General features: G+C 42.5%; 1 long non-coding RNA gene across 1 annotated transcript in view; it reads right to left on the bottom strand.

Annotated features, from left to right (window-relative positions):
• LOC139049609 (uncharacterized) overlaps positions 1-17,043 on the bottom strand; it is a 61,287-nt gene extending 44,244 nt beyond the window's left edge. The window contains exon 1 of the long non-coding RNA XR_011508422.1: positions 16,616-17,043. This is a non-coding gene — a long non-coding RNA (uncharacterized lncRNA). The remainder of the gene's footprint in view (positions 1-16,615) is intronic.
• Positions 17,044-17,962: the final 919 nt, after the last annotated feature.

The raw sequence follows: 17,962 nt of genomic DNA, 5'->3' as shown, positions 1-17,962 counted from the left end.
AATGCAAGAAAAGAGTGAAAATAATACGTTATGTTAAAGAAAAAGGATTTCCTTTTGAACACAATATTAATATAACACTGCCCCACTGTACGATACATCAAACATTATACACAGCTTCAAAATTGCATAACTGTGCAAACTCAGCCTGAAATAGATGGAATAGAATTTGTTCCTTGTGAGCAAATCGGGATTGTGGCTTGCATAAGCTAAATGTGTGCAGTTTTTGCTTAGCAGAAAGGTTATTAATTAGTCAAACTTCTATAGTGGTGAACAAAATAGGAGTTCGGCAATGGGAAAGAAAAGAACATTAACATTTGTGTGCAGTAGTGTGAGAGTTAACGTGGGCAGAAGTGCAATGTGTAAATAGGGTCTATTTTGGGCAGATATACCGAGATATAAATTGCACTGGTATTGTACTGAATCAAGTTATCTTGACATGAAGCAATAGCCTGCCCTTTAATTTGCATAGATTTTGCCATACAGTCTTGCATGGCTGTTGGACTACTGCATACTTTGGCAAAGCCAAATAGCTGTCATGCTAAATGTCATGTATAAGGCAGCCATGTATGTCTATCCACGAGAAGGCATATCTGTATTTTATGACTGTGCGCAAGTTTATTGTTGACGGATACCGTATGTTGTGCATAACATAAAGTATGTCCTTGCATTCATAATGGACGGCAATATTTTTCAATTCTACCCTGCCCCCTCACTCTAGGTCTTTGTCCAGAGAAGGAATGCCCACTGCTTGAGTGCCCGTGACACAGTCGATGCTGCTTCAAGCTTCAACAATTGTTGTGTCAGTTACAGCTATGCAAGCCAATATTTGCACCAAAAAGATGTTTCAAGTTTCAAGTTTATTCATCAATGATGTCAGATTTACAAGAATTGTATGCAAAATGAGCACTACACAGGGAGTCCCAAAGTTACAAACTGTCAGGGGGACTCCCATACATGAAAAAATAAAAAAAGACAATACAGATCAAGCATTGGTTACGGTGGCATTACAGACTAAATAAGAAACAGCGCGAAAAAAGAAGAACTCAAAACTGTTTAGTAAGGCAAAAAATTGCGAAGAAGACTTCTGTAGTGAACAAGCAATGCAAATGTAAAAAAACAATAAAAATATGAGTAATAAACGTGTAGTACAATAGCTAAGTCAATTATGATTACAATCACAAAGGCAGTGGTTAGGATGAAGAGAGTTGCTGCATAAAGTATTTCTTAACCTGATTCTTGAATATATGCTCTGTGGGGGATGATTTTATGGTATGTGGAATAGAATTCCATAGTTTTATTCCCGCAAATGTGGTAGTGAACTTACCATAGTTTGTGTGCACTTTAGGCAAAAGACGATTATCGAGTTCAGAGAACCTAGTAGTGTTAGTATTTACAAAAGTTTCAATAACAAAGCCATCTATGTGTGCAATATTACGAAATAACTTATAGATCACGATTGTTAACTTTAACTGAAAGAGCTGATGAAAAGGATGAATGTTTAAACTGCAATAAAGTGGCGTTGCATTCGATAGGAAATGGCTGAAAGTCATGAGGCGAATCGCCTGATTCTGCATGCGTTGAAGTTGGCTGAGGTGAGCGAGGTATGTGTTTCCCCAGGCTGATATGCAGTAAGATAAATGGCTGTGAATGTGTGCATGATAAAGGGAATGGATAATGTGTGGCTGAAAGTACGAGCGGGTTTTGATTATGGCGCGTATTCCAAACGATTTCTTATGGACAAGTGACTGCGCATGAAGATTGAATTTCAGATGCCTGTCTAAAACTACGCCAAGAAACTTAGTGCTAACAGATATTGGTATTAAGTTGTTTGCCATACAGTCTTGCATGGCTGTTGGACTACTGTTGTTGGACTACTGTTGTTACTGTTGGACTGTTTACTTAGCTCCTTCAGGTTTTTTAAATAAAGTACTTTACCAACAAAACTATGCCCGGGGGCTGCCCCCCTTCGACTTTTCTTTGGCATTTACAACGCATCCTAAGACCATAAATGCTTATTCAAAGCACCCAATACACTTTAGGCCGAACATTGTCTGCAAAGTTCCATTTGAAGAGGTACTGACATGATATCTTCAATTATTCCTTTTTTTCTCTCATTAAATTAAGGCTTCAGAGCTCTAAAAATATAATAACAAGCCTTGGAGTGGCGTGATTTAGTATAATAGCTTTCCTGGAGCCGGTTTCAGTTTTGTTTTCTGGGAGGATACTATGTAGTGACATCACAACACAGTATGTGGTCATGTGAGAAAAGGACATTGCAATGTTTTGACACTCTCTTGAGGCCTCCGGCTAGCTCAGTCGACTTGTGCACTGCAAATTTTGAAGGTCAATGTAGCAGCACAGTGGACGACTGAATGAGCTAGAGCGAGTGTCATAACATCGTAACGTCTTGCTCCCACATGACCATATACTGTGCCGTGACATCAAGGCATAGTATCCTCCTGGAAAACAAAAGTGGCTGTAAAGAAGCTACTATATTGAATTATTTACGGTGTTTTGAGGCTTCACCCCTCAAACGCTGTCTGTCGTCTTCTCTCCGCCACTCTTCAGCACTGGTAAATTCAATTATAAACGTGCACTAACCAGCTCAGTTAAGCACACTCGTGCAGTATGTACTACCAAGCGCTTTTTTATCCCCTTCCATGTCGCACTGTTACCCCGATGGAGGCGAAATGAAAAGGCACCCATGTATTGTGCATTTGGCGCATATTAAGGAAACCCAGATGGTCATAATTAATGCGGAATCCCCCACTACGTTGTGCCTCGTAATCATATCATGGTTTTGGCATGTAAAACCCCATAATTCATTTCATTCTGATGAGAAGTGGCTAATGTATTTTTAAAACCTCAGTTGACAACGTGTTTTACCTGCTCAGAAAGAATAAATTTGCTTCTTCTTGTGCTGTCCCATGGATTCTGCATTGCCTTCGATCAAAAGCCTGACTAAGCATTGAGACACATCTTGGCTTGTCCATGGCAATGCTAGAGAATGCGAAATACTGTTTATGAGCTGAGCTTGTTTTTGGCCGTTTTTAGCAAAAAGCCACGGACGAACCTAGCTCGTCGAAGGCACGGAAAATGTTAAACATACCACTATGTGTACAAGTATTTCATTTCAGAATCAAGTAGGGGAACACAAGCTGCACACCTGGCAAGTATTGCTTGTACAATTGACGGAAAGCTAAGTCTACCAATCTTGCTAGAAAGCACGCCTGAAATGATGCACGTCAGCAATTCCAAAACTAGACAGCAAGGACAAAAGTCTAAGAATGCAAGGCATGCAGTGAAAGATGTTGGGTAGCTTTTGCAAAGAAACTGCGGGTAAATTATTAGGCTACTATGAAAATGCCTTTGGCAGACCAGTTCTTTTTAATAAGCTTGATGACACAAATTTGCATTGCTTAGACAAAGGAATACTGTTAAGAGCTTGGGGTCATATGGCTTTCAGTGAAAGGCAATAATGAAGAACAAGTCTTAGCACAGCCACCTACATGCTCTTTTTGTTTGGACAATGATTTAAAGCAAGGGGCCCGGCCCGGGTGGGGGGCTCAGAAGCAGATTAAGAATGATGTATGTAGGACATGCCCACACATCATTAACAATGGCAGATGAGATAGGTGATATTTCTGGCTCCTGTTCCAGACATTAAAATATGAACCAGATTCTCTCTACAATGACTGCTTTATCATCAGGTTTATAATATTACCCTTTTTTATACACCTAAACTTATAAAAAGGAGCTGCAGACAGGCTTCACACAAATCAGGTAGCAATGTCTTTTGACAAATTGGCTTAATAGCATCAGCATTAGGCATATACTTCCACAATCCTGTTCATTAAGTACTACTTGGAACATATGCAGAGGAAAGGTCACTTATATTGATATTAATTAGAGCTGCATGAATCTCGGAACTTTCAAGCAACCAGAGGGGCTCCATGCTGTAACGTCTTCCTAGTTGTATTAGTATGTATGGAATACAGGTTTAGTCAGATAAGTACACTAAAGGCAAAACATTTTTCTTAGTGACCATGGTTCTTTCTTTTGTGTTTCTTTTTCAACTTGGAAGAAGAGAAATGAGTGCAAGATGATGGTTGTCAGTACATTTAGATTGCCACAACAGAGTGATTAATAAAAATGGAGTTGCCGTGAACCCGTTAAACGCATATCCAATATATAAAGAAGGGAACCTTAGCAAAGCTGCACAACCATTAGTCAAATCAGTTCAAGTGCATATACTAGTTAAAAAAACAAGCTTAAAATATAATGTACCAAATATTAATTTAGCCATCATGTATACCACTCATAGGTGCTAGCGTGGCTGAGTTAGTGATCAGAAATGACCCTACAAAAAAACCATTGTTGTAGAAAAAACAAAATCCGTGTTCCTGCTAGGGTTTGAGTTCATGACTTAATTTATAAGCCAGGTGTTCCATACATGACATGGCAGCAGTTTCATTCTTTTCTTTCTAATGTAGACACAATCCAATAATTGTAACCCAGTGTACTTGACCACATTTGAATGTTTCAACAATTCAAATGCTGAACTCTTAAGAGTACTAAAAGTGAAATATTTTTATGTGGGTAGTTCCATCAGTCAATACAGTCATCCTTAGTCCACTATAACTGCTGTTGTGTTAAATATTAAATGGTGGGCAATATTGGGAGATGTTGAACAAGTAAGCACCATCGGAAGATAAATAATTTTTGTACACCACAGGTCTTAGAACAGTTACCCATTGACAAAAAGCTAATAAAATTGACATTGTGCTTAAGAAGCCCGAGTATGTGAAAGTGAGCAAAGGCTTTGCAAGTTTAAGAGCTGTCGATCAAGAAAGATGTGTTTTCAGGTAACACTATATCATAGTAAATACAAAGGGCAAGTGGAACAGTAGGAGCTCCAGATTATATTTGGTCATGGCCAGGACATAATGTGAAATGATTATGAGACTTTCAGCTGTCCACAGAGTTGACAGTGCAAGCCTTACCTTAATTAGGTTTCCCTAAAAGGCTGCCACAGTAGGTTGACGCCTACTTGTATGTAATGGTTCATTTGAAGTTTTGTGGGTTGTTTTCGTCACTCCACTTGGAAGAACCCTTAGCACACCCCTTTTACTATTGCAAACTAATCCTTGCCTTCAAAGCCTTCCACTTCCCCTTTCCACAGCCTTCATTTTACTCTTACGCACCTGATATCCTCCTCGACCCTTGCGAGCGATGAGCTATGTGGAAATCAGTTTTTAATAAGGCAAGTCCCTTTGTCCAAACATTGACTCCAGGCAGAAGATTCTTTTGTTCAGTGACTGTCAGTCATTTAACTTATTGTGTGGTGATCTACTTTCTCTACACAAAACCTTGCACAATAAGGTGTAATTTAAAACCACCATTAATTTCTGGCAAAGTGGTACCTTAGTTGGCCAGGCCATTGCCTGACCAAGTGTGCTGACCAACTAGCTATCCCTAGTTAAGTACAATGGCATCTCAGTCATTCAAGTGAGTATGGGAAAGAACATTTCAACAATAACTTTGGTTTATTCTCACATAAGAATAAGTTATTCTGACAGGGCTGCCTTTGTGGAATCGCTGGATCAAAAAAGCACACATGCATGAATCACGTGCATGCATACTTTCATATGAAAAGCTGACATTTCTATTGCGTCATTCTTTCACGCTACAAGTAAATGATATATTTCATTAATGTGGAAAGCTGGGCTAGTTGCTGATTAATCATCATACCTTGCAGCTAGTGTCATAAATTCTTAGGTGTCTTTGCCTTGTCCTTGTCAGTGCACTGCTTCACCTCCAAGATATGATAATCTATTTCATGTTTTGCAAAGGCTAACTATGAAGCTTTCGATGACAGTAGATACAGAACTATCAACTGACAACTCTGACTACCTAAAAGATAGACCATCAGAACACCAACATGATTGGGTAAAAAGGAAGCAGAGCAGTTCCTGACTGCCACCTTTGTTTCCTATACTAGCGAATGTGCCACAAATGTCGGACACGTAAATTGGGCAGCCACAACACAACGGCTCCTGAATTTCACAGGTGCAAACACCTCGCCAAAAATTCTAATGTGTAGTGCGGAAAGACATTTTTATAGTGTATTCTGTATGTATTGGTAGTGCGCTATCAAAGAACTGCGGCGCAAAAAAATCGTGAAGCTATTACGAAATCAGCTATATTTATACATCCTTCACTGCAACCAAGAACGTTATACCAGAAAGGAGTTCCTGCCGTTTACACATATAACCGAAGACAAATTCAAAACCATGCATGTTTAGAGTGTTCAAAAAACAGAGCTATCTTAATAAATTTACAAGTACCGCATCGTTAGCCTGCACGACGCCTTGTATTGCATTGGAAATAAGAAAGGAAAAAATTAAAAAATGTAAATACAACACATAAAAATGAGTAAATCATTGCATATTGCCCCAGTTTCTAAGTACTAACACATACAGCTTTAATGGACGACTGCAAACAGCAGACAGAATGAATCACTGATTGGTAGCGCACACCAAAAGACACGTAGTATGAGCTGAATGAGTACTGATTTGCAGGAACTGTGAGATCACTGTGACCATTGTGAATATGGACAGCAGTTCATGGCGAGAACCACTAATTTGTTGGTCACTGTGCAACGAGTAAAGAATATGTACTTCTGACATGCAGCTTCTTTGCAGTACAACGTAATAATGAACCTCACTGACAAAAAACTAGAAAGTTGGAAACATCTCACTCGCACGAAGACATTAAACGAAACTCAAGCTAAACAGCTATTGGCTTAATTTTGTGGATGGTTTATTGTACCAGTGCAGTCGGATATGTATGGTACACGTCGAATACATTTTTACTGCAGCAAAAATTTTATGCGATGAAGCCGATAGATTTTGGTGTAAAAGCTAGTTCGTCGCAGCCACTGCAACTGCTGAGAACATATCGTAAAAACTTGATTTGCACACACACACACACACACACACACACACACACACACACACACACACACACACACACACACACACACACACACACACACACACACACACACACACACACACACACACACACACACACACACACACACACACACACACACACACACACACACACATACACACACACACACACAAACACACACACACACACACAAATGTGCAAATTAAGTTTTTACGATATGTTCTCAGCAGTTGCAGTGGCTGCGATGAACTATATATATATATATATATATATATATATATATATATATATATATATATATATATATATATACACACATATATATACTGGCTACCTGCGAGACACTGAACATTGCGAAAACATGATGAAGCGCGATGTGTTTACCGGAGTTTAAAATTTTTACGATAGCGCTTCACTGCATAATACTTAATGCTGCTGCAAAGCCCATTTGCAGACAACAATTATGCATTGCAGCGAATAGCTGGGTTTATTAGTTGGCTTTATTGCGGTTGTGTAAAGAGGGCGCAAACAGAGAGCAATCCTGAGGGCAAAAAAAAGGTTTAAAACACCACACCAGAAACACCTCTGAATGCATGTCGGTACACATATAAGATGGTTCTGTGCTCATATTGTGACCGGAGACGACGTGTACGCACGTGTGTAATTAGGGACTCTTATTATAGTCCCCATGAAAGTTGAACTGAGCCCCCTTTCAATCTCAGTATGCTTCACAGCAATGCAGTTAGTTTGTATAACTCACCACATAACTTGTCTGTGTTGTGGTCAAGATAAAGCAAAAAAAAACAACCATTAAGAAACACATACACGACCTTTGCCCACGTGTAGGTGTGTGTGTGTGTGTGTGTGTGTGTGTGTGTGTGTGTGTGTGTGTATATATATATATATATATATATATATATATATATATATATATTAGCACATATGCTCCTCTGCACTGCATTATGTACTGTTGCGGTCAAGTTTGCCCCGGCCCCTGTGGGTTGTATTTTGTCCCCAAACAATACCCACATTTCCTTTCTTTAATGCTGCGAGGCCGGTACTTCCTAGTCACGAACGGCTTGTGCGTAATCAGCTTGACAAAGCAGTCTCAACAGTAAAGTATCGAGCACCGAGTTTTCAAGAAAGGAAATATATGCAAGTAAGGCAGATATGACGATTATCGCTGTAGGACAAGACAAGCCCTAAAGGATGTAAACTTTTTTTAGAGTGTACTGTGGACTGTCAGTGGCTGTGAAATCTTCAACGTCTAGCTCTTCTCTCTCTTTCGAGATAAAATTTAATTGCATCTAGAGAAGCCCCAGCCCCAGGCTTGGAAAACTATTCTCCATGTTAGACGGCAAGGGACTAAAGAAAGGAAGTGAGCAAAAAAAGAAAAAAAGCACACTGACTTACACTTACATCCGTGCGAAATGCACTATCGCAAAAGTGATTTTTTCATTGCCTTTGTGGAGCACAGCTCACATACATTTTTGGTTGCACCACAAATCGTGTATTGTGTGGCTACTGAATTCCTAAAGACAGCCCTCACTGTTACAAAGCCTCTGCAAATATAAATCAACGGTCCCTGTCCTAGTTAACACAACAGGCGGGTACATGTATGGCATATGCTAGACAAATAATTCTAAATAAATCCCTCTTGAGCACATGGCCGTTAACGAGACCTTTAGCATTTTGAAATGCAAGTTTAGCTCTGAAGTGGTTAAATTGGTGATACAGCCATGGTACGTCTCGAGGTAGCATTTTCTTGAATCTACTGTGTGTAAAACACACTCACGATTGTTGACAGTTGAATTGTTACAATTGCAATCAGCAGAGAGACCTAATCTCGGCCTACATAGCTATACATACTAAAGGGCTCAGAGCACATATTCAACATTCCACCATCTTGCTTGAGTGCCATCTCGTTTGCTTGAAAGTGGTGAGCTCTCATGCTACATTTTCAAGAACCATTGTTACTCACTAGCCTCCACTTTCAAAGATGTTTGCACGTGCTGCAACATCACCATTTCCCCTTCGGGGTGAGAGAAAGCTCTATTAGAACTGTTTATGACATCTGGGCCTTCTTTGTAACCCCTGGTAATTAGAGGCATACTTGATCAAGTGCCTTTACAAATTCACTGTCCTTCGTTATTAAATATGACCACTGTAACTGCAAAAAGACCATTGAACACCTCCCCTGTCAGTCTTTGATATCCAATGTCAGCCCTTTTAGAGTTTCCCCACACAACTGGATAGTCGACCTTTCACAGAGGCTAGGATCCTGGGTGCTTGGCCATATTAATGAAGAAAGCTATGTATACATGCTCTTATGACTTTCTAAAATAAACGAATCTGAAAAGATACTTATAGACACCATCTGTCTTTTGTGCGAGTGAACTGTCTCGACTTGCCTCCTTTGTTTCTTTTAAACCCTCACCCCCATGCAGGGATAGCCAACTGGATGTACGTCTGGTTAACTTACCCGGCCTTCCTTGTACCTTTCTTTCTCTCTCAGATGCAGAAAAACCAAAAACCACACAATATCTAGTCAGCCATACCTGTTGAAACTAAGATGCGACATGCTTAAACAATTTCAGACATGTAAATGCACCTAAAATACAAGTACAAAAGAAAGGACAACACACATGTAGCACATGCACTACTGATTCTTGTGCTTTCTTTTAATTGTTCTTGTATCTTATATACATTTACAAGCCTGCAATGCTGAACCAACTCGCCCAACTACCTACATTGCTTAAACCAATTCAATTAATATTTTGGTTAATGTATACCCAAGAATTCGTGCGATGACTGGCAGATTCTTCTCTTGCAGAACTTCATCCGACCAAACACCAGAGAAAAGAGTGATGCTGATACAGACACACAAGTTTTTTTGGCAGTGGAATATGTTAACTGGACAAACTGCTGCAAGCGTTGCATAGCAACATGCATTGAAGCTGGTGAGCAAGTTGAAGTGCATGATCTGCAAATTTTCTGCCAATAATTTGCATTGTCAGACATTTGTGACGAAGGTGCAGAAAGGATTGCTGGCATCTGGACCAGGTTCTTGCTAAGTTCGTAGCAACTGCTATTACACTGGAGGACAAAATAAAGCAACCACTGGGCCACATGAAGCAGTATTCTCGCTTGTTGCTTAATCCAGCAAGGACAGAAAAAGAGTGGAGAATGCTGCCTTCCAAGCTTAATTACAAGCAATGCAAAAGCAACCTTGGAAATCGAATCAACTGCATCATTCTGGGCAGAAATGGGAGAAGTAAAAAGATAGGATGACATGCAAGAGTACAGAAATATCTGTACATTGGCCCAGCACATATTAATTTTATATTATTGCTGCAGCTGAAGGAAGCTATGCTTAAAAAAAAGAGCAGCAGCTGGGCTTGGAGTTTAAAAACTGCATGCCATAATCACAATAATATCAGCTTTTGCCATGACTGGCAGGAGCTATGTCAACGTGTACAAGCATCAATGACCAGCAAATTAAAGTCCACCAAACAGGAAGTGGACTAAACGAGACATTTGCTTGAGCTTTGGCAAGTGTTATCACCTGGCATTTCTACTTTCATGGCCTCATCAATAAAGTAATACGCATAAGTAATACAATATTGCTTTTGCTGTAATGGACTTTTTATTGTGTATTTGCTTATGTTAGTATACGTTTTTTTGATGTAGTTTTATAGGTGCAACAAAGCACAAAATTTTTTGTTATAGTTTGTATTGAAAGATTTCAATAATGGGGTTGTTACTCTTACATGTTTTTATGCCAACCCAGTAGCCCAAGTTGTATATTAGCTTGTGCCACTAGATGTGTGGATGTGTTATGTTTGTGATGCCATCGTGTTCGCTGCGTTGTCGTCATTCCAGCTTTGTCATGCGACTCTCACGCTACCTGCGTTGGAACCAGATGGCTCACATGAAAAGATTCAGGTGTCTCAGCAGCAGCACACCCACCCGTTGTTGGTCACCTCCATTTGAAATTCAAAAGGAAGTTTCACGCGAGTGTTCATTTCGAATCACCGATAGCAATACCTCACCTTGGCATAGCCAACTACCTGTAAAATACTTCACATAACATCAATTTTCACATTGCGTGGGATTTACGCAAGTTTATCTCATAGTTTTCATGTAGAGCCTTTTGGACCTTTATGTGGGGGATAATAAAATGGCTTTTCAAATCTAGCTCCTCTGAAATATATATAATTCGACACCTTGCATGCTAAGCTGCAGCTTCTTAAGTTCCAAACTGGCATCAAGAAAGCCAGGACTGTAAAATGATACTGGGCTGGACAAATCAGTTTCCAAAGATTTATGTTACATTCTTGACCTCCTTTCCAGAGTTCCTGTGATAAGTTTGTGTGAAAAGACATTCTCAAAGCTAACATATGTAGAGACCAGGCTGAGAAGCTTTATGTCAAGAATGGCTTAGCTGGCTGATGGTGCCTTTGGTGGAGCAATGAATTGCAATTTTTTTTATGATGTTATGAAGATAAATAACACCATAGCATGCAGACTTATGCTGCAGAAAGAAAGCAAGAAGCGAATGAGTAATTGCAAAGTGATCTGCATATTGTATCCCAGCTGTATTGTGCATGCCACATTACCAGAGAATCCTGCTGACCTTTAATTAACCTTTCCAGCACAACATGTCTTTATCAAGCCATACCTTTACATTGGGTTGATATATGCAGGAATGCCCTTTCACCTTCATGTAAGCTTAGCTCTGTCAACAGCAGATGCACTAAAGCTGAACACTCTTGCTACCTACTTCACATACTGCAACTGAAATGAAGGAAACACAAGTCTTAACAGTAAACTTTTAAACAGTGCATTTAAATACTTGTGCAACCTTCTTTTTGGAAAGACCATGTGGTGCCTAGAGATGTAGCTTGACAAGTAAGAAACTGATGTGCTTTTATCTAAAAATAGAATTGATTGATGTTTTGTGGGACAGGGTGCCTGGTGTCTCAATGAGCACACTTTATGGCTGAGAATATTTTTGCCATTGTGTCAGCTTTGAAAACTTGTCAGAATCTTTAATCTTGGTGCATTAGAAAACACCTTGACACAAAATGAATGTAACCCTTGTTGTCATTGAAAGAACAGTGCTGAAAACAATTCGATAAATACAGCAGAATGAAATGCAGAGAACTTAGGTGGGAAATAGGTAAGCGATTTACCAACCACATTATCAATGCAAGCAGCTGACACTTAATAAAATAAGAAAGCCCTGGAGCAAGTCTCTGGCTTGCAGTGCAAGACCTGTGCACACTTATGATGATATTGCAGTATTCATGGCAGGGACGGGACCATTCAACCTTACGCACTGTAACACTCTGTATATCTCTCTGAAATCTTCTTGTACCAACATGTACAAACTGCATGTTGCAAACAGCAAAATCATTGCTATTGTCCTACAGACAGTTTCCATGTTTATTGGATTCTCATTTTAACAGCTGACTTTAAGCTTCCATACTGAGAGCTGGACGAGTTAGTGCGTTTTTGAAAGAGTAGAAACAGTGCACAAAGTATGAAGGACAGTGAAAACGCAACAGGAGCACTGACTTGCAACTGAATTTTTTATTCAGGTATACATACAAGAATAATATGCACACACCATGCAATGTGAAAAAAAGCAAGCAAATGAAGTGCAAACTATTAATCATGATTGACATTGCTAGAAAACACAAGCATGAGTGACGTCGTGAGTTAACTGCGACATCATACTAAATCCATGCAAAAAACCATGTTAGAACTTACATGGGCATTATGCGATTCAATGAATTCAACAGTATGCTTATAACCTATGTATTCTAACATTTTACTTGAATAAGGTGCTAAGAAGATCAATCTATATATAGCTACAAATGCCTTAGTCACCAGATTTGAAAAGCGGGAGGACTTTCGTTTGTTTCAGAGATGAAAGAATACCTGTTGTGGGAGAATGCTGAGAAATAACAGCGATACTGAGGAGTCCATTGGGAATAATATAATGTACCAACATGCATTAGGAATTACGTCAGGATCTCCAAATTTATTAAATTTGCAGACATACTTCTATATTTTAACAATATTATTAAGGCATACAAATTTTAAAAAGAAATGCCACTACGTTAGTATTAGCCATAGCAAATGATTTCCTAGGGGTGCATGTACAATGGCACCCAATTGAATATTGTACAACTAAAGCTCTACCACATGTGTTTGACCCCTGTTGATTGCAAGTCGCACAAGCCTGTTCCCTTAGTGAGTGAAACTCAGTGAAAGAAACTTGGCCTTCTTTGTGGAGCAAAGACAGTTGGCAAAAATGAAGCACACAAAGGGAGAGAGGTTTTGGTATAGCCTACACAGTGAAAGATCCACGCAAGATCCAGGTGCTGTACCGTATCTTCAGAAGATAAAGCATTCATCTAAACACAAGCACAGGGTGTAAATGATCGCACTCCGATGCATGTGATACATAATGACAATCACCACGAAAGCCTATCGCATTACTATTACTTCCACAGGTAATTTTCATGGCTGCTATGGAATGGCTGTCTCGCTGCACCACAATCTATAGCAACTAATACACTGGGCATTTCAAATGGTTCATGAAAGCGGGTTGGGCCCTGGCCAGACTGAAGCAGCGGCACTCGAGAGACACTTTTCAACGCCCAGCCTCGTGTGAGTCACTTGACACTCGTCACGGACACTTACTGACATTGCCTTCAGGCGGGAACAGGCCTTTCTGTTAGATTCACGTTTCACGTCCAGGTTTTCGTTACTAGGCTTCTGCGTGCGTAAGGCTACGCGAAATGTTTGAACGCACTTTGCTCATCGACAAAAGGCGCCCTTACTTTGCACAGCGATTTGGAAATGTGTATGCACCCTACATCGACGTCAATGCCGACGCGCGCCACTTCTGCGTTTTCGAGCTCGAGAGCAGTGTGTCGACGTGGTGTCCAAGGCCAAATAGGCATCCGACTTTGCCAGAAGGCGTACACACAACTTAAAGAATCGCTACATACGACACACCCTGCAATATGCATGATCCGTGTCGGCACCATAAGCAGTCGGCGCTGTGCTACCACGACTCTTCGAAACCGACAGTCCAAATGAGGCGACATGTCGTGCTGTTTCGTGGATGCAGCACAGTTCGTTCGAAGCTTCTGTAGCTTCGTAACGGCAGCGTTATTCGTAGTCGCCGATATTACACAGTGACCCAATATGCAGTCGGCGCTGTGCTACCACGACTCTTCGAAACCAACAGTCCAAATGATGCGACATGTCGTGCTGTTTCGTGTATGCAGCACAGTTCGTTCGAAGCTTATGTAGCTTCGTAACGGCAACGTTATTCGTACTCGCCGATATTACACAGAGATTTGTACACACGACACCACGACCTACTGGAACTCCAGACCTGCACAGATATCCGGCTTCTATGGGAGCAGCTTGCACCCACTTTCGTTCAACCGACTGCCGTAGGTGGCGCTTTTATAACCTGTTCGTCTGCTACGCGGTGGGCGGTTGTGCGGCGTTGTAAGTAGTACGGCAGCTGTGGTGTTGCGACGAACTGCTTCTCTAGTTGATTTTTGCTAACACAGTGACAGAGATGTCACAAGGCTTTGATCGGTAACTTGGCTCCAAAAGTTGACTCCCCGAACCTAAAGAATGTCGGAGCGTGTAGTCCGCTGCTCTCTAAAATAGCGTTAAATAGCCGCTCCCACTGCCTTTTTCAAGGAGATTATTATAAATCCCATTGTGTATAAAGTTCGCAACGTACCCAACAGTTTCATAAATTGTACACGTTGTAAAATTCGCGTCTGCGCTCTTTAGAAACTTGAAGCCACCGTAATGCTCGACGACAGAACGATTACCACTCATTTTAACTCTTAAATGTTGTCCGTGAATGCGTCACGAGCTCAAAAAGTGAATTACGCACACAGCTTCACTGCGTACGTATCTTCAGAACCACCGTTATGCTGCCGCCGTACTACGCGGAAAAGCTAGCTTTACAGTTTGAAAAGAGTTCCGTGACACGATTTTTAAGGCCTGCACTGCAGCACGTTTTAAAGCATTGGGATCGCTTAATTTTTTGCGCGCTTTCTACTGAGCTAGACAACCAACGATATTAAAAACAAGATATGCTCACCTTCCCTTGAAACAGAATCGATCAGACTGTTGCACATATCGGGTGGAGGACTTACTAGTGAATACTTTTACTATACTTTTACCAGATCATCTTCCTTTCACTACGGCACACAGTAATAAATCCTAATGTCATCTACGACATTAGGCTGTCTGTAATCAACTAAAGAAAGCTAGATTATCCTATGAATCTTTTTAAACAATTTTTCCAGTCTCTTAAGGAGGCTAGGAAAGCGAAATTTATGCCGTTGATCTAGCATTGCAGCGGCCACCTATGCTCGTTGTTTACATTTCTTGCGCCGCTCATCCTCTTCTAGTGTCACTATTCAAACGCAACGCATTCGCAAATATGTCTTCCTTTGTAAATTTGTGAATTTATTCATTTACCGCCAAAACAAGCGCTTTGTGCCTGCCGAAATGGAGACAAGCGCTGAACAGATCGCAGAAGCAGACGACAGCGAACAGGTTATGACTAGCGCCACTCTGCTCGTACGTTCTTTCCCTAGCGGCAAAAGGGGCGAACTAGACCAGGCGTGCTGGAGGAGGGAGATCTGTGCAGGTCTGTAGTTCAGTAGGTCGTGCACGACACAGCCACAAGGAATCGCAACGGTCCTCCCACTGCGTGCACGCGTGTAGGCGCCGACAGTCATTTTCGATTTTAAAACGCTGCACAAAATAAATGCTTTATTTATTTAGGCGTAGTGTATTTAACAACAAAACGATAACGTTAGCATTTCATGTATTTTTTTCTAAGTTTTCTTTTTGTGACGTCATCATGCGTGGCAGCAGCGGACTCCACTTGGGGTCGTCTGCTGCCACGTGCGTGCACCCAGCGCCGGCCATTTGAATAGGCTGCGTCGGAGCTGGGCCCGAGCTAAAGCTTCCTCTTAAGGCCAAGATATAGTCCGGCGTTCTGGGCGCGCCAGGCCGCGGCAGGCGAAGTCGGATACGCTGCGCTAGCGACGCCAGGGGTGCAAGAAATTTGCTTCCTCTAGAGTTCGGCGTGCGCGCGTAGCTCGAGGCTGGCGCCATCTGTGCGTCCGGGAGCGCAACTTCACCGCCGCGGCGAACAGCTGTTTACATGGCGCATGCGCGTCTTGCATATACCCTCGCCGTTCGGGTAGCGCGCGCGCTTCTCGTTCCGCGCGCTGTTTGTGCGCCTAAAACGAAAACTTTTGCGGGATGGCGTTAACTAGTCCTGACAGCCAGAAAAAAACAACATAAGGTTTTACGTGCGAAAACCACTTTCTTTCTGACCTGGGGTTCTTTAGCGTGTACCTAAATCTATGCACACGGGCGTTTTTCGCATTTCGCCCCCATCGAAATGCGGCCGCCGTGCCTGACAGCCAGAACATCGCACTCATATTGCTAGTATTTCGGCTACGTCAAAAACGGAAGCGGACCATGCATGTACATGCGAAAGCTATTCGACAAGCGCCCTCAACTCGGCGACTACCACCAGCTAGTACAGGAGCTGCGAAATGCAGCTTACCTGTGGCGAGACCACACTGCTTTCGTATAGCTTCCTATGCGTGGTTCTTCCGCTCTGTGTCGCGGTGGTCCGTGCGTTTCACATCGTATACACATGGATGGTTGATAATCGCTTCAAGCAGGCGTCCTCACTCGCGCTGTCATCACACACGGATGTTGAAAAAACCACAGGCGCACTGTCAGTACGCGCACCGCAGGCCGCCATTCTGCCTTCTGCTCGCTGCCGCTACAGCGCGCAGTGCATTCTGGTCTAGCGTCAGCCGCGTGAAATAGAACACGCTCTATCTCCGCGCCGGCGGCGTTGAGTTCGCCAAGCGCGCCTGGGCACGCCGGCTACGCCGTGACGCCGAACTGTAGAGTGCGCGTTTTTCACCGACGTCGCTTAACCGCGACGCGCGTGGCCGCGCGCGCGCGTTACGCCGGACTATATCTTGCCCTTTAACGCCTGCTTGGCCACCGCCGCGGACCGGCCCGGCAGCGTCTTTACAATTGCTAGTAGGTACAGCAGGGCGTGGCACTTTTGACGGCGCTCGACGTTTCTGCGCAGGCGCGAGAGAAACAATCTGGGGGCTTTTGCTCCTTGAATGTATGACTCAGCCTAGGCACTATGGAGGAGGTTTCTTAGAGTGCGTTGTCTTCGTTTGTCCTCTAGACAAGCCGACATTGCGGAGTGCGGTCGAGTTGGTTTATACGCTCCGCCGCTGGCTGCGCACGCGGTGAGGCAGTGGGCGCGGACGCCGCTTGGTGATCGCTGTGTCTGAAGGGGCAAGGTTCTGACTGGTTTTGTATAAGTCGCGGATCGCTTTTTTTTCGTCGGGACGATAGATCGGATTTTTTACAAGCACTGCTCCAGGAGTGCACATGTAACCGGCAAACGGAGTCCTCAGGAGAGCACCTATGGTTATATTAAAGCACGCGGCGCAGGATCTCCGGGGCACCCAAGTGGTAGCGGGGGGATCAAAGTTGGAAGCAGGGCGGCCCGTGGGTTGGGGCCGCAGAGGCCCAACCCACGGACCAGTCCGGCTTCTAGCTTTGATGTCCCCGTTGCCGCTTTAGTGTCCTGGAGGAGCCGCCAATAATGTGAAATAATGACACGATGTTTTCATTAGTAAAAACATGATCGAATAAATATAATTGCGTCGAGCCGCCAACTTGCGATGCTAAGTTCAGCAATACTGCGCCCCGCGACTTCTGCCGGCACGCCTAGGGACAAGCGCATACAACGCGCGCCAAGAAACTCCTCCGTAGTACCCAGGTAGAGTCGTATTTTCAAGGAGCAAAACTCCCCACATTTCCTCTCTCGCGCCCGCTCGTACTCGCGCATGCGCGCAAACGTCCGTCGTCTCCG

Source organism: Dermacentor albipictus, chromosome 9 (assembly GCF_038994185.2).
Source record: "Dermacentor albipictus isolate Rhodes 1998 colony chromosome 9, USDA_Dalb.pri_finalv2, whole genome shotgun sequence".
Lineage (NCBI taxonomy): Eukaryota > Metazoa > Arthropoda > Arachnida > Ixodida > Ixodidae > Dermacentor > Dermacentor albipictus.
The sequence above is the reverse complement of the archived record's forward strand: the minus strand, read 5'-3'. Positions and strand labels throughout refer to the sequence as shown.